A 14,824-nucleotide genomic window follows, 5' to 3' on the forward strand; every position below is an offset into this window, starting at 1 on the left:
AAGCTAATCTTCAGTAACAGGATTTGTACTCAGTCAAAATATATTAGTAGAAATGCTGGCTGTAGGCCAAGTGTACCTTTTTTAGATACTCATATTTTTTAAATTCTTCTGTATTATAAATTAATTTTGTGCAGTCTACAAGAAAATGCATTATTCTTCATTATATGGGTACAGAATTGTCTCAGCCAATAAGCCAATTTCTCTGTAACTGTTCAGAATGCAAATCCATGCACTCTAGCTGAAGGCTATTATCAGCCAGAATGTATGAATTTATATAAGCATTATACGATCATTATAAACACTGATTATGCCATTTGTTATGTTCTGATTGGCCACTGGTCTTAGAACTCTCCACCCATAAGCCCCAAAATTATCTCTGTTTTAGTCCCTGTTACTGTCCCATAATCACACTAAAACCATGAGGCTAAACAGAACATAATATAAATAAAAAAGTGCCTATGCAACTTACATTAGATTTCCCATCAACTTTTATTAGAATGTCCTTTTTTCAGTTGCCAATAATAGTGCCAAAATTAAAAGTATTTAGAGTTTTAGACAATAAATGTTCAGTTGGGGTTGAAATTCTTTTACTCTAAATGTTTACTATTTCCAAAAGAAATTATAATTAAAATTCTATTTCACATTTGTAGAAGCAGGCAGTGCAAAACACCATTAATGTTTCAAACAAGGTTCCTACACTGGCTATACATCAGCTAAAATTGAAAGGAACATCACTTCATGGTCAGTTGTTGGATTGGGCTTGTGTGGAAAAGTTTTGGTAGCAGGGGGGCTACAGGGGTGTCTTCTATGAGAAGCTGCTAGAAGCTTCTACTCTATCACATGGACCCAATGACACCTGACTCCATGACAGACCTGACATTGTCCAAGGCCAAGCCAATCAGTGATGGTCGTAGCCTCTGTGGTAACATATTTAAGGGGAAAAAAATGTGCTGCGCAACAACAGCAACTGCAGCCAGAGAGAGGAGTGAGAACATGTGAGAGAAATAACTCTGCAGACACCAAGGTCAGTGAAGAAATAGGGAGAGGAGGTGCGCCAGGCACCAGAGCATAGATTCCCCTGCAGCCTGTGGTGAAGACCATGGTGAAGCAGGCTGTCTGCTTGCAGCCCACAAAGGTTAACAGTGGAGCAGATATCCACCTGCGGCCCATGGAGGACCCCATGCTGGAGCAGGTGGATGCACGCGAAGGAAAGTCTGTGCTGGAGCAGTCTCCTGGCAGGACCTGTGAACCTGCGGAGAGAGGAGTCGATGCTGGAGCAGGTTTGCTGGCAGGACTAGTGACCCCATGGGAGATCCACTCTGGAGCACTCTGTTCCTGAAGGACTGCACCCCACAGAAAGGACCCTGCTGGAACAGTTTGTGAAGAACTGCAGCTCATGAGAAGGATTCATGTTGGAGAAGTTTGTGGAGAACTGTCTCCCATGGGCAGGATGCCACACTGGAGCAGAGAGAGAGTGTGAGCAGTCCTCCCTCTGAGGAAGAAGGAGCTGTAGAGACAATGTGTGATGAACTGACCAGAACCTACATTCCCCATCCCCCTGTGCTGCTGGCGCAGGAGGAGGTAGAAAAAATCAGGAGCAAAGTTGAGCCTGGGAAGAAGGCAAGGGTGGAGGGAAGGTGTTTTTAAGATTTAGTTTTTATTTCTCATTACCCTACTCTGATCTGATTGGTATCTGGCATCCAGACAGGGTCACCCCACCACAGTTGTTTCAAGATAAGCACTATAAATGAACCGCTAGGTTTGTCTCAGGCATGCATGGAAGAAGCAACTTAAATATAGAGATAAAAAACTAGCACCACAGATGTCTTTGAAGGATGAGGAAGAGGGCTATCACAGACAGTAGGCTGAGATGAAGGCTCTATATGAGAGTACCAAAACCTGCTGATAAATAAAGACTAAGACCAAGAACTGGCAAGCAGGATAGAATAAGACAGCATAAGGAGTCACAGATGAATGAAGGCTATCAGACATGGGAATAAGAGACTGGACTAGAGTGGACTACAACTGGTTTGGCAAAAAGACTGGGAAAAAGGGACCGGGAAGTGGAGGGAAGTTACACTGAAGTATGGAAAAGGAACAAGCAGAAGTGACTGAGCTGAGGTCATCAAGAGCAGAAACAGATTATGAAATGGAGGAAGGAGGAAACAGGCATAATCAGAAAGTATGATAAGGAGATACTGAATTGAGACAAGGAGCTGGTAGAGAGGAAGAGCTGAGTCCAGTAAATGGGAATGGCAAAGAGCATAAAGGAGAAAGAAGCACACTGTGTATTTGCTGGAGTGCACACCCTCAGGAATTGAGCTTGGGGCTGGATCCTGTGTCCTCAGCAAGCCACACCTAGCCAGTGGGGCAGACCTATATGGAAGCATCCTACAGCCACAAGGTGATGGACCACTATGGAGTTACCTTATTGAATCTTACTCCCTTCTCGGAATCATTAAAAAACTAATGTGCATTTTATGATGAGCAGTAAAGTTTTACCTGCAGCACTATTTCATCACTTGTGTGTTGCAGGAAATGCAACACAATGTCCTTTTTTTTTTTTTTGCCATGACACTGACTGTTGTTGTGTAACAAAAATGAGAGTAGAGAGGAAGAAAGCAGGGTTCAGACCTCCATCTGACTCTTGGGCTCCTGAAGCTTAAAGGCCAATGCCACAGGAGCTTTCTGTGTAGCTTGTAAGAAGCTGATCATCAAGTGACCTCATTGCAAGTAAAGCAGATGCGTAGGACAGCATGTCTGTACTGTTTATCAAAGAGGCTTCAATACTGGCATGAAAGCAAATTGATTGTGGCTTTTTCCAGAAGCATGGTATCTTCCCTTGAAATCAATATAATTACAGAGGGTTTTGGCCAATATTTAATAAACAACTCTGATGCACTTTTGAAACTTAAATGGTCCTGATCCCCTCGTGATTTAAGCTGGCAAATGTCATTGCAGTCAATAAAGCTGTTTTATTTACATCAGTAGAAGATCTGACCCATTTATCTTCTTTATCAGTTTAAGAGCAATTTGCATATACTTGGAAGTAAAATATCAATCACTGTTTATGTCTTGATAAACCTGTCTGAAAGTTTATAAAACACAAATGTATATGAGCTTATACATATACGTACACACATAAATACATGCAGTTACAATTACTATGGTCTTATCTGGAGGAAAAAAATCCCAACTATTAAAGATTTAGGTTCCAAGAACAGGAGCAGTAAAATCAGGAATCTACCAAACTTTTTTTTTTTTCATTTTCTTTGCTCTATGCCATATGACTTTTTTCTCCATTTCTTTCTATATTGACTACACATACACTCAGCATGCAGTATGTTGAGCCATTCTTGCAAAGATCCAGCTATCAAATAAGAAACTGCGTATCTGTGTCAGGAAAGAACTGGAAATAATTAAAACGATGCTAAGAGAACATGGTAATGTAAAGTTGAATAAGTCAAAATGATTTCCCTGTGCAGTGCAATCTTGGCGTTCTTCAACAACAGCAACTCTCTCAAGACTAGCTCTTGTGTTTCTACATTGGCCAGAGCAGACAGGACTTTCTCCTCTCAGTTTTAATTTATGGTTCATCTTCTTATGCATCCCCTCTCCTTTCCTCAGAAGCACCTCCTTTTCTTTCAATTTCGTTAAACGCTCAGATAAGCCTCCCAGCATAGACAGTAGCTCACAAAACAAGCAAAGTTGCTGTCACTGCGTTGCTCACAGCATCCCCGTTACTTCATGGTGTAGCTGGTTTGTTTGTTTGTTTTCCTCATGTTGCAACAATATTGGGCAAAGGCTGTTTGTTACTGTGTTTGCCTACTCCTGACATAGTGCTGCGCATTGGTCCTTATGCATATGTGTAATTAACATGATTTATAATTGTGTTTAGCACTGAAAAGAAAGCTCTACATCTTACCGTTGTTTAGGCTTCTAAGTCTCCATTGATTCCTTCGTCTATACTGTAGTTTTTGATGTACTTTGTAACTTAAACGATTATTCATAACAAAAACCATATGGGAAAAAATTAAACATTCATGTACCCAATAGTACAGTCACAATATTTCACAGCCTTTCACCAAATAAGCATGTTCTAAGTTGCCTGTACATTCATTGCTGAAGCAAAGTTATTTTTCTTTTCACTCTAGAAGAAATCCACTGGTTTGTTTATCTGATACTCATCTGTTTTGCTTTTTGAAAGTAAATAATAAGGAAATTGTAAGAGTTGATAAGCTGGATTTTTCCTCACAAAACCACTGTCTTCTTCATGACCAACCTGTATTACACATGATTTGTTTTTTAAAAGGAATAATATTCATAAAGCATTTCTTCAGGAATAGGAAACATCTTTCTGTATCTCATAATGGTTTCCACATCTTTCCCTCGTACAACAAAAAAACATTAACTATTGTGTGTTAGTATTGCACCTGGGAGCTTCTTATAGGATTAAACTAAGTGTTGTCTAAACTTATTCTTACTGTACTGTATGCTTACTTATATCACAATTAGGTACTTTCCAAGACTGCTATCTCTGGTGCAAGGACTACATTTAATAAGCGTAGAATACTAGTGAAGAGACAGAAAAAAAAACCAAAACCACACAAATAGAAGCAGATGATAAACCTCCTGTGAGTATAGCCAGTGATCTAGGAACGTAAAAGGCTTTTTAAAAGGACAGTGAAGATCACTTCATATATTGTATGCTGTTGCAGAACATAAACTCACAAACTAAAGAAAAATGGACCTTTGTCATTACTTTTACAAAGGTAAGTAGGTTGAAGGTGGTTTTCTTTGGTTTGGAGGTTTTTTGTTTGTTTTGGGGGTTTTTTTTCCTTTCGTACTTATTTTTTCAAAGAAAATATACGGAGAGATCCTTAAGTGGTAAAATATTTTTGTGAAAATAGGCAGGCAAGTTTAACTACGCTAACATACAGAAGAGAGAAGAGGAAATAAAACTGAGAAGCATGGCAGCTAAGCAAATATTGGTGATGGAACTTAAAAATAGAAATAAAATCAACCAAAAAAAAAGTAGTAGAAAGAAAAAAATGAAATCATGAATTTTGAAGAGGTAGTGAAGCTTACAGATGCTGTGAAAAGTACAAATACCATTCAGTTCAGCAAAATCTGAACTTTATTCAGTATGCTCAGCTAGTTTGCTAGGTTGGAGAAATGGTAATGGTACACAGATGAAGCTAGCAGAAATCAACAGAGGGACAGGGGTAAAGATGAGCAAAAAAATCAAAATCAACCAGAAAACATTAATTATTTTCATCTCCATGAATCACACGTTATATTCCCGGGAACATCCAATCTACTTGGAAAGGCTTATATTTCGAGCGCTATGAGACAAGGTATGCAAACAAAACACCCCAAACAAAAGTGGGCTAGAATGAATCACTTCAGAATAAATGGGTTTACAATCAAATGTAAGAGGGACAGAGCTTTTCATGATTCCAGATGGGGCATGCAGAGTGGTGGTAGGCAGATGACACAGAACTTGATCACCTGAATACTAAATACTTACAAGTTTAGACAAAGGTGATTTACAGAGTCATCTCCTGAAAATGCACACCCTAAGTACAGGATGCCAATAAAACTGATGTTACAAAAAAATGTAAGGAAGAGTGTCCTATTTCACTTTCTGTAGAATTCAGGAATTTTGCAATATATTAATACTCATTTAAATTTCTGAGTGAATTCATGCTTAAAGGTATTTCTCACCTTTTCACATGTCAGTGTTCTAATCTGAAGAAAAGTACAGCGTTAAGCTTTCACTTAAACAGTGCAAAATGCATTGGAGAATAATAATATCCATAGGCAGCAAGTGTGTGCCTATGTAGAAATCAACTAAAGATTATGCCCAATCATTACAGTACTAGTAAGCACAAACACTGCATATATTGAAAAATTTGTCAAATAAGTCAACCACATTTCACTATTTTCCTATAGTCCACAAGTACACATAAGTATTTAATATATATTACTCTTTCAGTAAAACAAACAAAAAAACCCTCAGAAGCAGTCATGAAAACCATCAAAACAAAGAAGATACTTCTACTTTCAGGTGGAACACTTCAGATATTTTTTTCAATTCAGTCATAAATTATTATTTTTCTTACATATTTTTAAAAAAATATTTTTTTCATTTCGATAATGATAATTTAGAAATGTCTTTCACCATTTTTGAGACAGGAAATTAGCTGAAATTGATTCTTTCCCATGAAGACTTTCAATGAATCAGAAAATTCAACTCAAAGCTATTAATTCCTTATCAGCTCTGCTGTAAAACATTAACAGCAATCTTCGCAATTCATATTAAACTATTGATTGTCCTGCATTGAAAGGTTCATAACCACTGTAATTATGAAGAAAGAATATTCTAGTTTTTTGCCAGAAGAAAACAGAGAATGGGCTTTCAGAGAACAAACTGGCTTCTGTAGAAATAATCACTGCATTTGTATGTATTCAGAATAATAAATATCTGAAAGCATAACTAATGATGCTTAGACTACAAGAATAAGGAAACTTCAAACTAAATATTACAAACTCTCTATATAATTTTATTATCTTATTCAGTTGAAGATAATTGTGGATTAACATACTACGCACTGGAACTGAAAGGAAGAATCTCAAATTTGTTCAGTTGGCACGACTGAAGATATTTTCTGGGAATTTTAAATTTCTTTGGGATAGCAGGATACAATGCACTATACCATGGATACAAAAGGCAACAGCTCAGTTAGATGACCCTCCTGCTCTGAATTAGTAACACAGACACCAATGCCATTAACAGTTATGGCCAGGACCCAGTTCTGAGTGGTAATCAGTGGAAAACCAACGGACATAGATTTTGGCCAAGAACCAGTTAGGATAGATAAGGTTTCTGGAATAAAAAGCTTTAAGACTTAAAAAAACAACAACAACAAAACCCAAACAAACCTACAAATTAAGATTAATCTGGTCTCCCTCCAATTAATCCAATAGGATGTCTACCTACAGTAAAGGGAATTAGGCAATGCAAGTTCCAGCACAGGGTACAGATCATCCCTGGGGGAAAAAAAAGCGAAAAACAAACCAGCATAGCTTCACCACAAGCATATCTCGCCACTCAAATTCAGTCCTTTAACCAACTGCCAAAGTCAAATCTTGTTTGTGCATTTGTAAGTGTATTCCTCCTAACAATATGCATACTTAAATCAGAATACTCAAATCAAAAGAACGGTATCCATCAGATTCCATACCTTTGAGTAAGACTTATGCACAATGCATTCTCCTTTTGTTATTTCACAACATTTCTAACGGAATACAGGGCTTTTTTTTTTTTTTTTCTTTTTCAGAAAAAGAAACAACATTATTGTGAAGAGAAGATACATGAGAGAGAGAAAGACAATCACTACAATATACTATCAAAGGTATTTTTACTGTCACTGAACAAAAAGGTTAGAATTGTGGGACTTAGTAAACAGAATCTCAGGTACAAAGAAGTAGTACATATTATTTTTGATGGAGATATTTTATGCATTTTGATACTCTGTGGTTATTTTTGTGCATTTTTTTCTCTCTGAAAATGTGTTTTATAAGCTTACGTTCACAAATATTGTTTCAATGGCATTTGGATTCATAGAAAGCATGAGAGATGAAAACGTTTACAAAACATTAACTTGTCTGATGGGTAAAATACAGCAGACAAGAAGGTCTTTTGCAAAAACCACTAAGATTCTTTAGCTTAGAGAAAACTTATACCTGTTTTTCATTACAAAGCCCCTGCATTTCAAGAGTAAAATATTTATTCAGCATTTTAGGAAACATAAATAATTATGCAAATTTTCTGCTAATTTCAATTCAGCATTTTATAGTTATTTTAAACTCACTATTGTTCTTACAAGAAAAATAGCAATCATCATTAGACATACTGCCAAAGAAGGAAAGGTACATATAGACATACTGAGAGTGCATCAAACAGATCAGAAGAGTACTAATGGAAGTCAGGAGTACTTCCAAACCACTTTTACTTTGTGTTATTTTATTTTGAAAAAAAAAAGTGAAATGATTAAGCAGCAGTATGTTCTGTATTTCTGATAAGAAACGGAGAAGGAGAGGAAAAACACCATGGTAAGGTTAAAAAATGGTTTGAGTGAAGGAGTTAGAATAGTTTTGCCAAGCTGGTATTTCCTTTCTTTCATAGCAAAACTATCAGCATTTGAAATAATAAAAGATATTCAATTATCAGTAAGATGTCAGAAATGCCTATTGTGAGTTTGAGAGTACTATGGATTTCATTACAGGTCGTTCAACAATGGCTTTTGAAGAGACTGAGCTGTTCTGTGACTGTGTTATAAACAAGATTTGCAAAGTGGAAGATCTTAGCAATTACAACACTGAAATTAAAACATTTTTAAAAGAAAATAAAAAAATTGACCAAACAAGGACCAACTTTAAATAAATCTCTACGTTGCTTAGGATATTATTCTATTTATTTCATAAAAAACATTTTGGTGAGTAATTTCTCTAAAGTATCTTGGAGTATAATTTGATCTTTTTTTCCTTGAAATATAAAAACTCTCATATTTACCATCACCAAATGAAAGCTTATGGAAAAATGAACTGCATGTAAAAAAATCCAGCGTACAAGAAGAGAGAAGCATTTTAAGCATCTCTGAAAAATCAGAACATAGGTTGAGCACCAACAGGCAGCAAAGATGTAGGTGTTGTTGATGTGTTAGAAACCACAGAAGCAGCAGAGAACAGTCACATAGGAGTTAGGGTTTATCCCCAAAAAAAAGGTGGCAGGATCAAGAATCCAACTGAAGTGCATCTACACCAATGCACTCAGTATGGCCAACAAACAGGAGGAGTTGGAAGCCATTGTGCAGCTGGAAAACTATGATACAGTTACCATCACAGAACCATGGTGGGATGACGCACAACAGGAGTCCTGCAATGGATGACTGTAAACCCTTCAGAAGGGACAGGCAAGGAAGCAGAGGCAGTGGGGTAGCCCTGTATGTTAGGGATTGTTTTAACCATCTAGAGCTTGACAATGGTGATGAAAGGATCAAGTCTTTATGGGCAAGAATCAGGGGAAAAGCCAAGAAAAGGCAGATATCATGGTGGGAGTCTGTTACAGATGTCTCAACCAAGACGAAGAGACAGATTAAATATTTTACAAGTAGCTGGGAGAAGTCTCATGATCACTATTCCTCGTTCTCATGGAGGACTTGAACTTAACAGATGTCTGCTGGAAATAAAATAAAGCAGAGAGGAAACAATCCAGGAGGTTCCTGGAGTGCATGGAAAATAACCTCCTGACACAGTTAGCGAGTAAGCCAACTAGGGAAGGCACTCTACTGGACATGCTGTTTGTAAACCGAGGGATTTGTGGGTGATGTGATGGTTGGAGGTCATCCTGGGCACAGCAATCATGAAATTATAGTTTTCAATTCTTGGAGAAATAAAGAGGGGAGTTAGCAGAATTGCTACCTTGGACTTCTGGTGGGCAGACCTTGGCCTGTTTAGAGGCCTGGTTGACAGAATCCCCTGGGAGGAAGTCCTGAAGGGCAAGGGAGCCCAGGAAGGCTGGACATTCTTCAAGAAGGAAATCTAAAAGGCACAGGAGCATGGCTGCTCATGGCTTGGATGAGTGTACTCTTCGCTGGGTGAAAAACTGGCTGGACGGCCAGCCCCAAAGAGCTGTGGTGAATGGAGCTGAGTTAGCAGCCTGTCACAAGTGGTGTTCCCCTGGTCTCAGTATTATGGCCAGTATTGTTTAATGTTTTTATCAATTATCTGGAGGAAGGGATCAAGTGCACCCTCAGTAAGTTTGCAGATTACACCAAGTTGGGTGGAAATATTGATCTGCTTGAGGGTAGAAAGGCTCTACAGAGGGATCCGGACAGGCTTGATCAATAGGCCGAGGCCAGCTATATGAGGTTCAACAAGGCTAAGTGCCAGGTCCTGTCCTTGCATCATAATAACTCCATGCAACACAACAGGCTTGGGAAGAGTGGCTAGAAAGCTGCTTAGTGTAAAAGGGCCTGGAGGTTTTGGTCAACAGCTGGCTGAATATGAGCCAACAGTGTGCCGAAGTGGCCAAGAAGGCCGATAGCATCCTGGCTTGTATCAGAAATAGTGCAGCCAGCAGGACTAGGGAACTGATCATCCCCCTGTACTGAGCTCCGGTGAGGAGACACCTCAAATACCGTGTTCAGTTTTGGGCCCTTCACTACAAGAAAGACATTGAGGTGCTGAGGCATGTCCAAAGAAGAGCAACAAAGATGGTGAAGAGTCAAGAAAACAAGTTTTATGAGAAGCAGCTGAGGGAACTGGGGTTGTTTAGTACCTTATCACTCTATACAACTACCTGAAAGGAGGTTGTAGTAAGGTGGGTGTCGGTCTCTTCTTGCAAGTAGCAAGTGATAGGACAAGAGGAAATGGCCTCAAGTTGTTCCAGGGAAGGTTTAGATTGTATATTAGGAAAAATGTCTTCACTGAAAGGGTTATCAAGCATTGGAACAGGCTGCCCAGGGAAGTGGTGATTTGTCATCAAACAAAGGATAATAGCATCTACAGTCAACAAAACCCATCAAAAATCCCAGTTCTTTACATTCCAGTTTGTTCAGCTGCACACTATTCAACAGAGTCTGATAACAGAGTGCTGACATCTTAATGTCTGTTTGAAAATTTTAACTAATGAATCCTTCATAACTTATGCACATTTTTTAGAAGTGGAATGAAAGTAATACTCTAATGATTTTTAGAAGGCACAGATTTGGTTTGTAACAAACCAGAACTACTTATGTGGATTCACATTTCATTTTGGAACTCACAGCAGGTCACCTCAACATTTAATTGATTCAGTTAAATGAATTAATGAGCTAAAGTCATTGTGATTGTATCCATACTTTTCAAATTAGTTTTGAGTATATACATTTGAGATTACCGTTTCCTGCAGACTTCACAGTGGACCTCACCTACATAACAATTAATTGTATACAATAACAATGACAGAACAGTACTTAGTTTGGAAAATAAGTATAAGAACCAAAAAATGATAATTTGAAGGAGTAAAAGACATCATCTTTTAGGGTTTTTTTCCCTATCATTCTCATTCTGTATCTGTCAGATACTGTGTCTCAGACCTAGCCTTTGGTGGGTTGAGAGAAATCCTTAACTTTCACGTTTTGCAGATGGCATATTGACACTGATCTCTTTCAGTCAAATTTCTATAAATTGCTTTCTGTCTACTACAATTGAAATTGCACATATCTGCTTCACATTTAGCATCTAGATGAGGCTATCATCAGAAAATGTGGAGAGAAAAAAACCCTATATAAATCATGACAAGAGAATAAAATCTGTTTAAAATTCCCCCACATTAAAACCAACTCCATAATTCTAAGAACATTAGGAAATCCATAGTCGTTCAAGAAGCTATTGCATTAACATTTCAAAAATTAATATCCCGGCCAGATTAAATAATTTATTTCAAGTTCTACTTGTCATTGTACTAATTATTTCCTTTAAATCATGGACAGCAAAAATAATACAGCTATAAATGTATTTGCATTAAAAAACTGCAACAAATTTAATTGTAATCATATAAACCTTAAAAGAAAGAAGAAAATGTCTGACCTTCTATCTTATATTTTTTAATAACGCAATTCAATTTATTATCATTACAGTACTTTTTGGCTTCAGTTACAGCAAGCAGTTAAGGATCATGTAACATCTTCGACTGATGTATAGGACAGGGAAGAAACAGTAATTTTTGCACATCCTTTTACAAAGGGTGTCTGCTGGTTACTTCATTAAATATTTCCATATTTCTTTGTGATTTTTACATGGAAATTGTGATTTTTGAGTAATGCAATCAACTGAATAACATGAGATTTCTCTTCGTTCTCACCTCCAGCAGAAGTATTTGGAAATGCGCTTTTATTTGCCTTTCATCATGATTTTCAGAGGTAAAGATTTTCAGGATTGTGAGTATTAGGTGAGCATACAGCAACTGCACAACATCCCAACAGAATACAAAAGCAATGTATTCTTCCAGGTGCTGTCTATTAACAACAGGGTTTATCTGGTTCCATATGCAAATCTGTGTCAATAACGTATTTTTGCCAGTCTTTAGTCCAAGTCTCTCCATAGTATTTTCTTCCATATTTACTTAATGATCATTTTATGTGTAACAAATGAATGGGACAGGTAGAGTTCTGAACTTTCTTCATTCTACTGTTAAGAAGCTCAATAGATATATCCTTAACACTTTGGCATTCGACCCATGTTTAAATTCTGAATTTATCTTAGGCAAGGACAAATGCAGGATGTGTTAAATAGTAAATAACACACTCCTCACTATTCAGCCTTCTTCAAAATTTTATGCTTCTTTCACTCTTTTTGCCACTGTGGACAGATTATTCTCCAGTTTTATTTGTAAACATAAAAATTCTAAGATTCTTCCATGTAGGCTCATAACAGAAGCAAAGTTAAGATCAACTTTGATATCGGTCCTCAAAAGCCAAGAATTTTTCTTAAGGAATTTATAGAGAAGAAAAATCTGTGATAATTCTGTAGCTTCATTTCAAAACAACAAATGCAGAAGATAGCTAAAACAGTACTTTCCCACTTTAGCTGCACAGTGTATGAATGCAAAGAAACCAAGTAACATGAACAGAAAGTACAAAAAAACAGCAAGCATAAAGTACAATCAAACAAGTAAATCACTATAACCAAAGGCCTTATGACTAAGAAAAAGAAATCTTTTATTTCCCAAAGTATTTAGAATTGATCACCTGCAGGAATAGTGTATCTCATCTTGTATTTGATCTCATGTATCCTTAACATAGGGATATAACAAACACAAGTGCTTTAGAATTTTATTCCAAAGATGATTCGTTATATTTTAAAATGTTTCCCTTTAACAGATAGCCTTATCCTCTTTTTGACTTCTTTAATGACCACTACAGTAACTAAGAATGTTGACATTCCCAGGAGAAGTATCAATCAAAAAACTTGGGGAAATCTATATGTCTCAGAAATTTTGTTTTAGAATAAGTAGTCTTAGGGAAAAAGGTTTTTGCTCTGCAGTCTTCCTATGAAGATTCATTTCACACCTATGATCATCTAAAACGTAACAGCAGATGCAACAGAAGATACAGGACCATTTAAAGAACACAGAGGCCATTCTCTCTATTCACTGCCTTTGGCAGGCTGCTGCCACAGCCCAAAGAGCCACACCAGGCTTTATAAAAGGCTTGTTCTGGCAATTGTAAATAGGAGGTGGAGTTTCCCTCTTCAGCTCACTGCTTCCCAATGCATTCACATTGTTACATAAAATTCATGTCCTACTAAATGTGAGAACTTTTTCTGATAGCTCATATGAAGAGGCTTGATAGACTGTCTCCTGTTTCAAGTGAGCCACAGCTTACGCCTGGTGTTTCTGTGAGCAGCAGAGGAAAGAAAAGCGCAAGACTACAGCAGGATTTTTTCCCGCAGTTGGAGGAGAATGACGGACTCTCGTCCGACCACTTCTTCTGTGCTACAGCTTTTCAATGAAAATGTGTCTGGATTGACAAGCCCCTTTCCCCAAGCACTGAATTTAATCAAAATTGTTTGGAGAAATAGACAGAGAAGGAAAGGAAACAGACTTAAAATGAAAGTAAGAAAAAGAAGTAACTTCTAAGTATCTTTTCCTCTTCCTTAATTCCTTTCCTTTGTTTTTCATTAAAAAGTTATTTACTTAAACTTGCTCTTCACTCTCTGCACAGCCATTTTCTTCCTACGACTCTTCTATGATCAAGATTTACTTTGGACAAGAGGCTAATGAGGCTGGCAGCAATATTATGAGTCTGTGTGGAAATTCAAGAGCACATCACTTCCATTATTGGCCCTGAGTAGACCAAATTTCAGTACTTGTTTACACAGTCACTTGCACTAAGCACTGGAGAAACTTGGTTCCCTATGTCAATATAAACAAACCTTGTCTTCTTGGATATGGAGTAACTCAGCACTCTCCAAAGAAGAGCTGTCAGGTTCACCCATCCACTGTTGAAATAAAATTAAATTAAAGATAATAGGGACAAAGTATTAACATAGTGAAGGAAGAACTTTAGGACAAGGTTTTGGTAGAAAGGAGATGGAAAGGGAGAAAACTGTCCCTGTCTTATATTATTTCAGACAGAAATAGAGAAAGCCACTCAGATAAAGAAATATGTCAATCACACAGGTCCAGATTTAGCAAACATTCCGATTTTAAAAGGCCAATAAAATGATTACTTAATTTGAAAGTCAGCATGAATGTAGTCCGAACCTTTAAAGTAAAAGATGTGCTTAATTACTTTATTCCTTTCATGAACTGTGATCATATTTTTTTAGTTTGCCAGCTCCATAAAAGATGACACTACAGCAGCATGGACATCTGCTGAAGTGTAAGACTACCAGTGCTGATTCATATATTGTATTCCTGCAAAGCTATGTTATTAATATGCTTAATACGTTCCATAAAGCAGTAGTATTAGGTTTAATTTTTACCATTTTCAATATAAGATGCTGTTTCACGGATTTAATCTTCGAACATTACACAAAAATCAAACTTATATGTAGTATGTGTGGTGTGGTCTGCACACTGGATGGAAGGGATGCTACCCAGAAGGACCTCAACAGGCTTGAGACCTGGGCCCAAGTGTTCCTCATGAAGTTCAACAAGGCCAAGTGCAAGGTCCTGCACATGAGTTGGGGCAATCCCAAGCACAAATGCAGGCTAGGTGGAGACTGGATTGAGAGCAGCCCTGAGGAGACAGACTTGGGAGTATTGGTTGAT

Source organism: Tauraco erythrolophus, chromosome 1 (genome assembly GCF_009769465.1).
Source record: "Tauraco erythrolophus isolate bTauEry1 chromosome 1, bTauEry1.pri, whole genome shotgun sequence".
In the NCBI taxonomy this organism is placed as follows: Eukaryota; Metazoa; Chordata; class Aves; order Musophagiformes; family Musophagidae; genus Tauraco; species Tauraco erythrolophus.